Genomic DNA, 16,448 nt, shown 5'->3' with positions numbered 1-16,448 from the left:
AGCAGCCAGGTTGGAAGCTGAGGGACTTGGCCGGCTCTGAGCTCAGCATCAGACTTCAGCAAACAGTGAGGCGTGCTCGGTGCAGGGCTCGGCGTGCTGACTGTACTTCCCATGGAGCAACCCCACAGTCCTCAAACTGCAGCTGCAGGGGCTCCACATGTGGTTGGGAATGATAGGGGTGGCTTTCTCTGCAGCTCTAAGTACCAGGGGCCAGCTCCCTCCCTGGAGTTCCACGCCAGTGGGAAACAATAAACCACACAAGTAGCCATTAGTGGAAAGTGCTGTTATTAAGACAATAAAACTAGGTGACGGGACAGAGAGAGACGTGGCTGGGGAGGGCAGCTACAGATGGATGTCCTGGGAAGGTCTCTCTGAGGAGGCAACTTGCAGGGTGAGAAGGAACCAGTCAAGGAGAAAAGCAGGCAAGGAGGGAGAGTCAGGGTTTGTGTTGCACTGATGACCACATTCATCCTGGCCTGGACGTTTCTGTAGCCAATGGGGTAGGGCCTCCGTCATCATTCTTGATCCTCAGATGGCCCTACTCACACCAACACTGCCATTTATAGACAGTAAACAAACCGGGGCAGAAGGAGTCTTTGGGACGCTCAATCCCACATGCCCAGAAAGATGCAAGCCCTCCCCCCTTGCCATCACATTTTTCCTCCCCACAATGGGCTTTCCATAGAATTCTCCAGAAAGTCTGGGTCTAGGTGCCCTGCTTCATGGTTAATTGTCAGGTGCCATTGAGAACCTGCACACTGGTCATTCTGGAGTAAATAAATGAAACTGTTTGCAGGTGACCTCAGCCTCACAGAAGTCCTTGGAGTGCTTTTAGGATGTGAGGTGTAGGTGTTCATTTCTGCAGCCTTTGGTGCTCTGGCATTGGAGCTGAACGAATGATTGGGAATGCAGGAAAGCTGCAGTCACCCACACCAAGGGAACCGAAACACAGCTCGCTTGCAAATGTGCCGAAGGAGCCAGCCTCCAAGCCTTCCCAAACCCTTTGGAGTTAATAGGATTTCCAAGAACATCTGCTTTGATGTATTGTCCATTTTGCATCTAAATGTTGCATAATGGCAGCTGTTGAGAAATCATGAATATCAGCAGTGCTGAAAGTCTGTGGAAATCACACCCCTAGGGGCAACTCCAGGTGAGGTTGGACTGTCTGCCAAAGGGGATGTGGACCTGACCCTCGCTGAAGGTTTAATTAAGTGGGGCCCTGTCTGCTGCTGCTTGGCTGGGGAATTTTTGCAACTATCCAAATGCACCCTTATGTTTATGCTCTGAAATTTCCTGCAACTTTACTTTTATTCTAAGAATTGCAAAGCAACAGTTAAGAAATGGATAAGAAGAACAAGAATATGAGCTGTGATTCCACAGTTTTAGGGCCAAGGGGGCGTGCTCTGACAGCAACCAGGGGAGTGGCCAGAGTCTTGGTGAGAACCTGGCATGAAAGCTTGACCTCATAACCTCACCTGTGGGACCTGCAAGGCACTGAGACATCTCCAACTTCTGCTGCAGCCATCTTCCTTCCCACTCACGGACCTGCCGCCTTCTTGGCAGCCCCTGTGTCCTGGGCGTGGCAGGCCCGGTACCACCTCAGTCCAGATTGCACCTGCCTGCATTTTGTGAGGCTCAATTTTTCTCATCCACCCCATATTGACTTGGAGTCATTGCAGGGATGCCCCCTCTGACCACATCATCTAAAAGAGCCCAGGATTCTTTATTCCCTTATCCTGCCTGCTTTTCCTCCATTGCATTGATCACTAACTAAAATCACACGTCTTTTATTTGCTCATTTGTTTATCGCACACAGCCCCTCTGAAAACTTGGGTTCCATCATGGCAGCCAGGGTCTGCCTTTGGGTGGATATCCGTCCAGCAAGTGTGAGTGGACAAGGCTACTATAGCCTGCAAGGTTGGGCTAGGACACCTGGCATTAGGAGAAAGGAACCCTGCAGAGTCAGGGCTGGAGCTGCCAAGATGCTGGGCTAAGGGACCATGTGGTTTGTTTCATGAGGCCTCAATTTTCAGTTTGATAAAACCTGAAAGGAATGATTTGCTCAGGGCCCCTGGGTGTTTTCACACTCAAGAAACAGTCATCTGATCTGGCATTTTCTGGAGGGATTCAGGTGGAACATGAAATAACTTAAAATATTTTCTTTTAGTTAAATATTTTGGATGTATTACGGGAATATATATTATACATATACACACACATTTATACACACACACACATATAAACTCACAAATTAAGGCTTTAGCTTTATGAGGCTAAGGTATTTGAGGATTTAAAAAATACATGCCTAATTCACAGAAAAGTCTAAAGCAGGACTTTGGAAACTATGGACCATGGGCCAAATCCAGCCCACTGCCTGTGTTTGTACATAGGTTTTATTAGAGCATAGCCATGCTTATTCATTTACATAGTGTCTATGGTTTATTTGGTGGTATAACGGTGGAGTTAAGTAGTTGTGACAGTGACAGTACTGCCTGCAGAGACTAAAGCATTTACTATCTGGCCCTTACAGAAAAAGTAAATAGCAAACAATTGGAAACAAAAATCAAGGAAATTCGTGAGAAGTGAAGAGCTGGCCTCATTTGTCAGCAGGGCAGTGGGAGCTGAGCCTGCACACTGGTCATGTCCCATCTGTTGTGGGTACAAAGCCTCCTGCTGGGTCTCTGCCAGGATGGTGGGACCAGATTCTGCTGCACCCACCTGAATGCTCTCCCCTTGTTTAGGGGCTCAAAATGTCCCTCTGGCCCCACCTTCAAGGCCAAGTTGGAAATAGAGCCAGTTGCCCAATCAGAGAGAGGGTAGATTTATCAGGCAATTCAAGACCTTCAAGGTGGAGCTAGCTTCCAGCAAAAGGAAAGGCAGAGAGTCAGGAGACCGGTGGCCTCCAGGAAATTGAACACCATGTTGATGCTGGACCAAGGGCTCATAGCCATGGACAGACCACGCCAGGGTGCACCCTTCTCTTTTCTGTTTGTGCCTTATGAGGAAACTGCAGCTTCATAAGCAAGTCAGTGATTTTAGAGACCCCTAACAACATCAAGGCAACTTTTCAGATATCCAGAGAGACCACTCTCAGAAAGAAAGTTCATTTTTAAAATTTTTTATTTATTTTTGAGACAGAGTCTTGCTTTGTCACCCAGGCTGGAGTGCAGTGGCAGGAACTCAGCTCACTATAACCTTGATCTCCTAGATTCAGTTGATTCTCCTGCCTCAGGCTCCCCAGTAGCTGGGATTACAGGCATGCACTGCCACCACGCCTGGCTGATTTTTGTATTTTTAGTAGAGACAGGGTTTCACTATGTTGTCCAAGCTGGTCTCGAACTCGTGACCTCGTGTTCTGCTCACCTCGGCTTCCCAAAGTGCTGGGATTACAGGCATGGAGTCACTGTCCCCAGCAAGAAAGAAAGTTCTTGGTCCCCAGGAAAAGAGTCCTGAAGGGCCTCGAGTGGGACTGGAGGGGGAGGAGGAGGCATTGTGATTAAAAGGAGGTGGTCCAGGTCAGCCAGAGCGTCCACAGCCTTGCACGTGAATGGTAATTATACTCGGAGCGAAGGGCCGTTTGGAAGAATGACATAATAGAACTCCCAAACCGGTCGGTATAATTTCCCCTGGCACCCAGCATGCATGAATAACACGCGCAGTCAAACAGAAGAGTAATCAGATGAAATATTCCTTTAATAATACGTTTGCCAGATCAAATATTAAAAATAAGAGACGGAGAGACGGAGCAGCCATCTCCCCAGTGGTATCAGTTCCATAAATATTGCTTCATTAAGCTGTCTGTGTCGGTTCAAAGAGATGGATTTGGAAATGTGGCCAAGGTTCCAGACTGCTTGTTGCGATGAGGCGGAAGACTCCGCGCTGCCAGCGTCACCTCGCCTCCCCACGCTGCGCTGGCCGCCACAGTGCGGGGCCATCAGTTAACAGCCGGAGCTGGCCCGACATCTGCCCAAAGGACGTGTGTTTATTTATTTGGAGTCAAGCCTCTTCCGTCGGTGCACCAGTGGCTTCCATCCCAGCCAAACAGCGGGGAATTAATAATGATGGCATTTGACTTTCTCAAGACCTTCCCTTGGCAAAGTTTGCATTCATCTTACTGGCATCTCTCTGAGGTCGGAGGTAGGATGGAGATGGTGGAGGCTCTGTTGGTAACCCAGGTCTGTGTTCTGTAAGGAAGCAGCTCAGGGTGAAAGCCAGGCCCTTCCAGGCCCTGGGCTTTGACAGAGTAGTGTACGCAGGGATGGAGGGGCTCCTTGGTGAGGGTAAGCAAAGAATTTGGAGGGTCGAGCTGTATTTCAATTTTAGGTCTCAGATATTTGCTGTTGGGTCCAAGCTCCATGCTAAGGGGTGGGAAGAATAATTACTTAAAAATCAATTGTCAGGAATAATCCTTTGAATATAAATGAGACGTGGCCGGGTGTGGTTGCTTACCCCTGCAATTCCAGCACCATGGGAGGCCAAGGTGGGAGGATCCCTTGAGCCCAGGAGTTTGCAGCCAGCCTGGGCAACATGGTAAGACCGGGTCTCTAGAAAAAAATTAAAAATTACCCAGGAGTGGTGGCACACACCTGTAGTCCCAGCTACTCAGGAGGCTAAGGTGGGAGGATGGCTTAAGCCTAGGAGGTCAAGGCTGCAGCAAACTATGATCACACCACTGCACTTTAGCCTGGGTGAGACAGCAAGATCCTATCTTTAAAAAAAAAAAGAAATAAAAATAATTAATATGATGCATTGTCTTGACTCAGGCTATCTATGCCTGTCAATAACTGCAGGGATGTTTGGATTTTGTGTTAGGGATCCAGGACTAGTCAACTCCCAAAGATGCTGATGTGGGGTCTAACTGACCAGTGATGAGCCTCTATTGTCTTATGTATAAAGAACCTTGATTCCTAAGTTTATGAAATGGTTCTTCTCAACTTCATATCTGTCCTTTGCTAAAACATTGTTTTGGAGAAATAGAGCTCAGAAAACAAATTAAAGGGTTGAATTTGGTCAAATCTTATTTGATCTTCAAGGCCAAAGAGCTGGTTTGATTGAATGTTAAGCATTTTAAAAATGAAATGTTATATAAATATATATTAAATACATACCATGTGATAGGCTCCATAGCTGTTTTAGCAACTTCTGATGACTTCTAGGATGAATCTGACCTGGACCTTCACCAAATGCTTCACCCTGGTGGGGTGTGTGGGGGTCACTCTCATGGGTGCCCCCTAAGCTTTGCATCTTCCTTCTGTCTGTAGCTCGAGGCCAGTAGACACCATGCTTCTTATCTGCTTGTGTTTACCCTGAAACACTTTCCACATCCACACTTGGCTCCCCCAGCCACCTCCCCTTCTAACTCTAGGACCCCAGGGTTAGGACAGGCTAGACAGGAACAAACATAAGGCAAGTGATGCTGTCGGAAGACCAGACACACTCCCTCCACCTCCATACACACTTCCCACCCAGGACCACCCAGATGCTGTGGGTCAACTTGTCACAGGGGCCATCCTCTATGTATTGAAACTTTGAGAGATTTGCCTATGGAAACTTTCAGGGTTGCTTAGCAGCCCCTATGGCCCTAGGTGGGGGTGCTTCACACCAGGCACAAGCAACATGCTCCTCTCCTCCCACTGCACCTAGTGAGCTAAGTCCTGCCTGCACTGCACTTAGAAGGGCTTGTCTGGGCCAGGCGCAGTGGCTCACTTCTGTAATCCCAGCACTTTGGGAGGCTGAGGCGGGCAGATCCCTTGAGGATAGGAGTTCGAGACCAGCCTGGCCAACATGGTGAAACCCCGTCTCTACTAAAAACAAAACATTTAGTTGGGCTTGGTGGTGCATGTCTGTAAATCCCAGCTACTCGGGAGCCTGAGACAGGAGAATCGCTTGAACCTGGGAGGGGAGGTTGCAGTGAGCCAAGATAGTGCCACTGCACTCCAGCCTGGGTGAAAGATCGAGACTCTGTCTCCAAAAAAAAAAAAAAGAAAAAGAAAAAGAAAAAAGGAAAAAAAGAGCTTCTCTGACGGTCCTGCCCATCTGCTCATGCATTCTCCCCATGGCAGACGATGCTATCGCATGCCCCTCCTAGATCCCTTTTGTCCTGCACCTTGCACGCACGATGTGGTTCCTGCCATAAGTGCCAAGACTCTGCCGAAGCCTTTTCTCTGGCTGCAGGAACGTGCTTTGCTACCTGCATGCATGGCTGGCTGGAACTGTCCTGGAATCAACACCTCCAGGAGCAGCCCTCAATCAATGCTGGCGAGAGTCAGTGGACAAATGACCCAGCTCCTCTGCCCCTTGCATGTAGCCACTGTGAGGTGTGGTCCCCAGCAAGATTGTGCTCTGGCTGCCCACAGCAGTAACCTGCTCATTAATGCACCCTCTGTGGGCTTTCTGCTCCTCACTATCTCACCCTCCACTCTGTCATCTGTGGGCCCTGGGATCATCTCCTAACACACATCTTGCTAGGAATCCTCATATCAGTCTCTTTCTCTGGGGAGCCCAGCCGAAGTCACTGGTCTTGTGAACTCATTGGATGCTGAGTCCTGCCAAGGACCCTCATTAATGCTGAACATGCCATGCCTGGATTACGCAGTGTGCCCTGATCGCCAGTGCTCAGATACTAAGTCATTCCTCAGGGCTTGTTTCTGACATCTCCTTCTCCAGGAAGCCCTCCTGCACATTCGAGTGGATTCCACTGGCCCTCCCTCTGCCTCCTCATGGCACATGGCTTGCGCCCCTAGAGTGGGGGCTATTTGGTCTGTTTGGTGCTGGAGTTGGTTGTATGTGCCTTGGCCTCCCCACCACCCCAACTCCCAGGACTGTGTGCTTTTTGGTATTGGGTCTGTGTTGCAATTTAGGATCAGGGATTCCCCACTCAAAAGCCTAGAGGGTCCAGTCAATAACAAATACCAAGTCCTGTGGGCCAGGAGTTTATTGCAGGGGAGCATGGGGGCTGGGATAAACCTGGAGGGCAAGCCATACCTGTGTTTCAATTGAAAAGAAAGAAAAAACTGTGCCTAGCAGACATAGAACACCTGTGGGGCTGGATGTTGAGTTGAATGAAGCCGCCTTTCACACTTCTCGAGGGCAGAGGGTTTGTGTTTCTCATCACGGCCTGACAGCCCTGACACCTGACAGCCACTGCATAGAGAGGGTGTGTCATGGGAGTTTTATCAGGATGATGGAGAGAGTGAAAGGCCTGGGGCCAGGAAGGAGGCTGGATAGAGAGACAGCCCGTCCCTGACTCAGACACCAATGTTGAAGAATAGCCCGGCTGCAGGTGGGCCAGGCCACCCCAGGAAAGGGCACATTGTTACCTACAATCTGGTCACTTCCTTCTTTCTCCTGGGTCTTCTCCAACCAGCACACGGACCAGGATCTCCAGCCACTTGGGTTTTTCTGTCCCCCTCACACTTCAGCAGCTACAGGGGGATGCAGGTGTTGGTACCTGCAGGATTTCTGGGTCCACCCCTCTGGCTGACCCAATGTCTGTTTCTGGGATGCTCTGATTTCTGTGGGCCCTGGGGGAGCCCAGAGGCCACACAGAGGCCGTTCCCAGACCACATGGAAGCCCCATCACAACAAATTCAGTGGGGGTGAAGTGTGGGGGGCATTTCCTAAATGCTTCAGGGCTGTGGTTACTGAGGATGGAGCCCTGTGCCATGCAGGGGAGAAGAGTTGGCCCGACAAAGGCAGTAAAGGACTGCTTTACCCGAGAAGCGCCTCCACCCTGCAGAGGACTCAGGCAGATCCAGGGCTTGCTGCTCCGGGCCAGTTCCACTGGACATGCCGGCCCTTCCTGTCTGCAGGCCGGACAAGGGGAGGCTCGGCACTCTGTGGTACTTGGCAGGGGTCTGGAAAGAGACTGAGTGCATCCATGTGGTCTGGCCTCTCATCTCTGGGGACCCCCAGGTCCCTGGCAACTCCCTTCCTGGTGCTATCCTGGCATGTTTGCTCAGTTTAGCATGAGGGTTCTGCCTCCCAATTGCAGGGTCTGCAGGTTGAAGGGAAGTGGACTCCCAGATGAGCAATGCTGCCCTTGGGTGTGGTTGAATAGGAAAGCTGCTCCCTAGGCCCAATAAGGGAAGGAGGCCCCAGGGCAAGTGCCTGCTGCTTATACTCATGAAAGGAAGCACCTCCTTCTCTTACCGGCTGAAAAGTCTTGATGGTGAGTTTTTTCATTGAGCAAAATGCACAAATAGAGCAATAAAAGAATGAAACAACGAAAGCACAGATTGATTAAAGCAAAACTACCTTCTGCAGAGTGGGAGTGGACTCGAGCAAGTGGCTCAAAAGCGCCAATTGGAATGTTTTTCAGGGTTTTTATTAAGCTAGAAGAATTTGATAACACCCCTAGATACTCTTTAGAGGCCTCCAGTTGGTTACACTCTATGCAAATGAAGGATTGGCCCATGATCAATCAGAGGTATTTCCCGTTTGTGATGTAGGGGAGATGGTGTTTTGTAGAGGGTGGGGTCTCTGACCTCTTGTCACTTGGGCATGGAGAGGTGGGGTTTTCCTTTTGGTCCAATTCTAAGAAGCCACACTCGGGTTGGCTTTAGGCTTGTTGTCTCCAGACCCTATTCTCCCGTCTCAATTCTGGAGCAGGGGGTACCAATCTTGGGGAATTGATAGCTCAAAAGACGCACCTCCCCAGGCCATGCCGGGTGATGCCAAGCTTCACGGAGGGACGCAGGCACTGTCTGGGGGCCAGTGGCCTTGCCATCTGCAATCAGAGAGAGATTGCCCACCTGCCAGCTACCTAAGGGATGGTCTCCCTTCCCCTGCTGGTGGCTCCACGGGGCCATTGTGTCCACAGTCCATGATCTATGTCTCCCAGCCATCTTGGGGGTGTGTTCTACATGAAAGAACAACATGTCTAATTGTACAGCGTCAATTCACAGAATTCGTCACACAGACCTATCCATTATGTCTAAACCATTCCTAAAAGCATTAGGATAATATATCATCATTTTGTATTAAATGAAGAGGCAGCCCCTTTCTCAGAATGGCTGTTCCCTCATAATTATGATAAATGGAAAATCCCAGACAGGTGAATTTTAATAGGCATCCAAGTGCACTTAGATAAATTAGATTACATTTTTAAAAAACTTTCCTCTTTTGCTCCATAAATCTAAATGGGGGCCTCTAAAAGATAATAACCATCCACATACTAAAATGCATTATGATGTCATAAAAGATTATTGATGCACATATGTAGTTAGACATTATGTTGGATGCAGCAGAATGGTGTAAAACGTGGCTGGAGCTGTTCTGAAGCTGTGTTTGCTGACAGTGGTTAGTAGGACTCCCTGGCCAAAGTGTGCAAGGCGAGTGCATGGGAGGAGTTCAGTGCATATTTCCACTTCCGAGTGGATCTCATCGGCAGTATTTCCCTCCCTGGCCCTTTCAAAAGCAGGGGGCTTGATTAGAGACGCACCAGCCACATCTTCTGGCTCTGAAAGAGAGATACAGAACACTGTTTTTTGTTTGTTTGTTTGTTTGTTCACTTGTTTGTTTGTTTTGAGACGGAGTCTTTTTTTGTCACCCAGGCTGGAGTGCAATAGCACCATCTTGTCTTACTGCAACCTCCACTTCCTGGGTTCAAGTGATTCTCTTGCCTCAGCCTCCCTAGTAGCTGGGACTACAGGCGCATGCCACCACACCTGGCTAATTTTTGTACTTTTAGTACAGACGGGGTTTTACCATTTGACCAGTCCGGTCTCAAACTCCTGACCTCAGGTGATCCATCTGCCTTGGCCTCCCAAAGTGCTGGGATTATAGGCGTGAGCCACCACGCCTGGCCCAGAATGCTATTTGACAGCCAAAAAGGGAACCATGGGGTGGGGGAAGAGCAGTATCATCAGATAAGTCTTGGGATTGAGGAGACATCAAGGTCACCTTCAAGTCCTGCCTTCCTTTCCTACCTCTGACCCTGAGTTTCTTGTAATTTCTTTTTTATTCACTTTTATATTTAATCATGGATGCATAATAGTTTCACATGTTTATGGGGTACATATGATATTTTGATACAAGCATATGATGTGTTGTGATTAGATCAGAGCAACCAGGGTATCTATCTATCACCTCAAGCATTGATTATTTCTTCGTGTTAGGGACACTCCAATTTCATTCTTTTAGTTATTTTGAAATATATAATAAATTGATTTCTATGGTGAGAAAAGAATTGCTCTGCCATGGGGGACACATAACATCAGCCTTTATGGAAAGTTTAACATTTGGAAAGAGCTAAAAGGCAGACAAAGATCCTGAGGAAGGAGAAGAGGCACTGAGAGCTCAGTTGATCACCCTCATAGCCCGTGACAGTCACCAGCGTAGGAACTCTGTGCTGGGCCAGCAGCATCTCAGCTGGTCTCAAACCCCCTTGAGACATGCACTGCTGTCCACTTGGAAAGAGTAGGAAAATGAGGTTCAGCAAGAGAAAGTTGTTCGCCAGATTTAGCAAATTAAAATCAGAGCACTCAGTTACCTTTAAATTTTAGATAAACAATGGATAATGTTTAATATGTGTTATATGTGGAAAATTATCTGTTATATATCTGAAATTCAGATTTAGCTGGATATTTGTGTTTTACCTGGTAACTCTGGCCCAAGGGCAAAGCTACATAGCTGTTGATTGGCAGCATCCACTCCGGTGTGATCATTTCTGTGTTTTGCCATAAGTTTCCTGCCTAACTGGTCTAACTGGTCACCAAAGTACATATCAAGGTTACTCTCTCTCATTAAACTGGGGCTGTGGTAGCGAAAACACCAGCTTGGCATTCTTGTTGGCTGAGCACCTTGTGGGAATAAAACAACAAGGTCTCTGATCTCAACGTGGCATAGGACTGCCAAACCTGATGCCATGCTGCCTTCTGGGGCTCTGATGGAGAAGTCACCTGCACACACACCACTGCCTGAGACATAGCACATCCTGCAGCTAGGGCCAATAAGGAGTGGCTGTGATGTGGCCCAGGACACGCAGGGGCAACCACGTTCCCCTGGTCTCTGTTAATGTCACTGGAGTCCATGATCAGTGGGACTGCCTTGTTTTGGGCCACCCTGTTATGTTTTGTTTGTTTGTTTTTTGAGATGAAATCTTGCTCTTTTGCCCAGGCTGGAGTGCAGTGGTACCATCTAGGCTCACTGCAACCTCTGCCTCCCAGGTTCAAGCGATTCTCCTGCCTCAGCCTCCTGAGTAGTAGCTGGGATTATAGGCATGAGCCACCACACCCAGCTAATTTTTTATTTTTAATAGAGATGGGGTTTCACCAAGCTGGTCTCTAACTCTTGACCTCGAGTGATCTTCCCTCCGAGGCCTCCCAAAGTGATAGGATTATAGGCATGAGCCACTGCGCCCAGCCCAGCCACCTTGTTTTTGGTCCCTTCCCACTCACCAGCATGCATGTTCTGTCCTCAAGGGTAAACCTATTCTTTCTCTGCTATCTTTGCTTTCTAACCTCTCCAAACACCGGCAAATAAACCATGTGTGTCAGCTTCAAGCACAAGAAATATTTGTTTCTCCTTGTCCCAGTTGTCTCCCCTCTTTCGGTTTTGATACCACCTGCAAAGGACAAAATTCATCCTACAAGGATCTTTAGAGTTTCTCTTGCATTTTCTCTGATCTGTGGCTCCTTGCAGCTCAGGGAATTGTACCCCACTGTTCACGTTTTCAACCAGTTAGGCAGGAATTTTCCTCAGAAAGCCTGGCTCAGTCAGGGACTGTGCATATTTAAAGACTGTAATTAAGGGACTGTCAGTCAGAATTCCCATTACAAGTACTTGCTTTGAAGTTTATGACTTGGAGTCCTCAGCTCACAACACGTTTGGAAATGTGACATTTGGATGCATGATTCAGGAAGATTCTTACTTGCAAAAAAGACGGGGCTTCATTTTCAAGCAGTAAACGGGGTGATTGCAAACTTAGCTGACACGCAGGCATCGAAGAGAGCAGGACCTGCAGTTGATTAAAGCAGAAGGAGGAGGCGGGAGGCAGATCCCAGTTAGTGTAGATGGGTCTGCTCTTGGGAGAAATGAGGTGGGTCCAAGGAGGCGAGGCACCCCCTACGCACTCCAAAAATAACTTTTCCTGGTTTCCTTCATTCAACTACCATTTACTTATTTTTACACTTGATCTTAGCCAAGAGGCCAAGAAGCAAACGTTTATTTATCTTTAATTTGAGAAATTGCAAAAGCACAGAAAAACACAAACAGAATATGACTCCATTTATTCAATGAAGACTTACAGAGAAAAAATATAGATTCCCATTTAATTCTGTTAAGGACTGGGTTGCATAATTTCTACAATTCTGCAGTAATGCAAAGTAGTATACACTGTAAATTTAGTTCTTATGATCTAATTATTCTATAAGGATAGGAACTTACTTTTACATGTGATGTTTACCTGGAGAAGAGTTCATGGAAACTACCAGTAGAGATTAATTTCTGATTTAAGCCATAATCTTGCATTGTTTGTTTCCGTTTGGGCTGGATGTGCCACTCTACCTCTGATTTGGACCCTGGTGGCCCATCTGTTTCCTGAAAAACCCCCTCACACCTTTTCTTCCTGAACTCCAGACTTCGTTAGGTGAGAACAGAAGGGCAGGCTCGGGGTGGCTTTCTTTCTCTTTTCCACCTCCCAGAACACCTTGCATCTTTTTTCTTTATTCATGAATAACACACAATTTGCTATTAATCACCTCACAGCAATTGAAGTCTATTCAATTTGACAGACAGGCACTGTGCTGGGAATGGGGCAAAAAGAGTGAATTCATGACAGACCCGACTGCATGGCTGAATCTCACAGATGCTGCGCCGTGCAGATGAAGACAGACATGCAAGATTTTGTGCTGCCTCAGTTCATGCCTATGAAGCCCCACAGCCGCCAACACTGAGCTGTGGTGTCAGGAGAGATCAGTGGTTGCCTCGCATGGGGCGTGAGGGCACTGACCTGGAAGGGGCACAGAAGAGCTTTCTGGGGTGATGGGGATGTTCTATATTTTGATGGCAGCTGTGGCTACGTGAGTATAATCCACGGGTGAACATTTCTTGAAACACATCAAACTATACACTTAAATGGTTGCATCTCAGTGCTGCAAATTAGACCTCAACAAATTATTGCATGGACTAAATTTTTAACAATATGGGGAAAACCTTGTCCCTGAGGAACTGAAATCTCATGAAGTCACGCAAACGCTCGCACACACACACATACGTGCACGCACACACAGAACTAGGTGCTGCATGAGCACAGAGACAAACTAGATAATCAGTGCTCGGATCAGGTGGGGGTGAGCAAGGAGAGCTGCTGTCAAATGTGAGATGGACAATGTAGGGAAGGGCATTTTAGATGGAGGAATGGCCTGTGTCTATTCCACCGTCAGACATTCATTACATACCTGCTTTGTCCCAAGTCCTGAGGACAGAGAATACTCCTTCTCCTTCCAGAACAGTTCCCCACTCAGTGGAGGAGAATGACCCACAATTGGTGAATTGCACACCAGTGGCACAGCATGAGCAAGGGGACAGAGGACTGGACATGCTCAGGCTTCAAGAGGAGAGGGTGACATGGTGGGTTGGAGCACAGGGTTTGTGAGCAGGGGAGGGTGTGGAGGGTGGTGGGGCCAGGTCTTGCAAAAGTTTTTGTGTTGGACTAAGGGACTGGAGCTCCACTCTGAAGCCAAGAGAGGAGGGCAATTTCAGCATGAAGGTGGGGATGGAGGAGAGTGACATGCTCAAAGCCTTGGTTTAGAAAAATTGTCCCAATGTTTCTACCCTGGGCTGTCTGGCTGGTTGTATGCACACCCTCTGTCAGCAGACGGTGGGGGGATTGAACAGGAGATGGGGACACCAGCCAGGAGGCTGTTGCATGGTGAAAAATGGGTCCCCCAGGTCTGGGACCAGCCTATGACATGCCTTGTTTGATGGCTAATGAATAAACAGACAGAATGTCATGTAGCCATACAATAGAATATTATTTACCACCACCAACAAAAAGAAACGAAGTTCTGATATAGGCCAAAACAAAGATAACTCCCAAAACACTACACCAAGTGAAAGAAGTCAGTCACAAAAGACCATGTTTGGTATTATTTCATTTATATGAAATGTCCAGAATAGGCAAATCTATAGAGACAGAAAATATTGTCTAGGCTGGTGGGGGACAGGAGAAAAATGAGGGGGTGACCCTTAAGGGGCACACTATTTCTTACTGAGATGATATAAATGTACTCAAAATTAGATTCTGGTGATGCTTGCACAACTCTGTACCGTATACATAAATAAATGAACAATACAGAATCTAAATGTAGGTGTTTCAAAGCAAATTGGGTCATTTTCTAGCATTTAAAAATTACATTTCACAGAAAATTTGGACATTCAGCTTATCTTGGGGAGAAAGAATGAGAGAGAGGAAGAGAGAATGAGAGTGAGAATGAGACAGAGACCGAGAGAGAGAATGACAGAGGAGAGTGAATGAACGAATGATAAAGAGAATGATAGAGAGAATGAGAGGGGGAGAGAATGAGAGTGAAAGAGACTGAAAGAGAGAGAATGAGAAAAAAGAGAGAATGAGAGAGAAAGGGAGAATGAGAGTGAGAAGGAGACTGAGACAGAGAGAGAAAGAGAGAATGAGAGAGAGAGGAAGAAAATTAGAGAGAGAAAGAATGAGAGAGAGAAAGAGAGAATGGGAGATAGAAAGAATGAGACAGAGACTGAGAGAATGAGAGAGAAAGAATGAGAGAATGAGAGAGAGAATGAGAGAAAGAGAATGAGAGAGAGAGAATGAGAGAGAATGATAGAGGGAGAATGAAAGAATGAGACAGAAAGACAGAATGAGAGAAAGAAAGAAAGAGAGAAAGAGAGAGAGATGGAGATGTGACAACTCTGGCAACCCTACACCCGTGGCCCCCCTCAGTGGAACTGCGTGTCTGTATGAGCCGTCTAGTTTACCACAGTCCCCAACACAGCCTACTCTTCACCCCAGGACTGGTTCCTGTGGCTGTTTGAACTTGTGACTCCCCAGTTAAAGCAAGCATAGAAAACAAAAATGTTCAGCATCAACATTTTGGTCCTACTATGGGCCTAGGACAGTGGGCATGCCTCTGTAAACAATTCTTGCACTTACAGGCAAGATGAAATAAAACCGGAACCAATGGAAATTTATTTTCACAGAGCAACCCCCTCAGCGATTTGAGCAGCTTTTCTACATTCCAAAAATCAAAGCCATTGTTTCTTATTTACCGGTCTCTGCACACACCAACCTGCTGTGCTTTTAACCCTGACAAGGTACATCCGAGCAGGGGCTTGGAATGCTCAGGGGGCTTGCTCCATCTTCTGCCAGGAGGAAGCAGAGATAGGAAGTGATTCTCCAGCTGTAGATTTTGTCTTGTGGCCCCCTGAAGGCACAAGAATTCCATTATGGACCTTCTCTGGTTGGAAGAAAAAGAGGAGGTTGCGGTAATTAAGGGAAGCAGAAGATGCAAGTTAGGGAAGCTTGCTCATTAAGGCAGCACACAGTCTTTGAATGTTTACTATGTGCTAGTGCACCACGCAATTTTAAAATCCAACTGGGTACCCAAACACGAGATGTCGTATCGTCATCTTCATACTCAGGAGCACATAACACTCTCATCTCCTTTCCTCCATCCCTCCTTTCTTTATCTTTCTTCCTTCTCCTTTCTTTCTCTCGTCCTCCCTCCCTTCTTTTCCTCCCTCCTTCCTCCCTTCCTTCCCTCTCTCCATTCACTTATTCATTCAATATTTATTTACTGCCCAACTGTAAGAGTTGCCAGAGACACAATAGGGGAAAAAAGGTAAAAATCCTTGCCTTTGTCAAGCTTAAATTTCAGTGGGAAAACCACAGTGAGATAAAGCAGCACGTTATATAACATATTAGATGCTGCACATTGTTTAAAATATTAGATGATGCATGTTATATAATAGATTAAGTAGAACTGCCGGGTGAAATGTGGTGTGCATGTGTGGATTAATTTATTTCTATTTTACTATTCGTGTGTTTATTTTTCAATTGATGTTTAGAGATATGTATCCATTATGGAATGACTAAATCAAGCTAATTAACATGTTCATTACTTCCCATACTTATTGTTTTTGTGGTGAGAAAATTTAAAATCAACTTACTCTCTTAGCAATTATGAGTATATAATTATACTCCATAATTATATAACTATAATTACCTTGCTGTACAATAGATCTCCTGAATGTATTCCTCCTGTCTACTTGGAATTTTGTATCCTATGACCAAAGTCTTTCCATTCCCCTACCCCTATCCCAGGCCCTGGTAACCACCATTCCATTCTCTGCTTCTTTAACATTTTAGATTCCACATGTAAGTGAGATCAGGCAGTATTTGTCTTTCCATGTCTGGCTTCTTTCACTTAGCATATATCCTCCAGGTCCTGCCATGTTGCTGCAAATGATAGAAT

At 46.9% G+C, this 16,448-nt stretch overlaps 1 pseudogene; it reads right to left on the bottom strand.

Moving 5' to 3' along the window:
• Window positions 1-11,985: 11,985 nt before the first annotated feature.
• Window positions 11,986-12,162, bottom strand: LOC116479835 (U2 spliceosomal RNA; annotated as a pseudogene).
• Between the last annotated feature and the right edge of the window lie 4,286 nt (window positions 12,163-16,448).

Source organism: Hylobates moloch, unplaced genomic scaffold (genome assembly GCF_009828535.3).
Source record: "Hylobates moloch isolate HMO894 unplaced genomic scaffold, HMol_V3 SCAFFOLD_12, whole genome shotgun sequence".
In the NCBI taxonomy this organism is placed as follows: Eukaryota; Metazoa; Chordata; class Mammalia; order Primates; family Hylobatidae; genus Hylobates; species Hylobates moloch.
The sequence above is the reverse complement of the archived record's forward strand: the minus strand, read 5'-3'. Positions and strand labels throughout refer to the sequence as shown.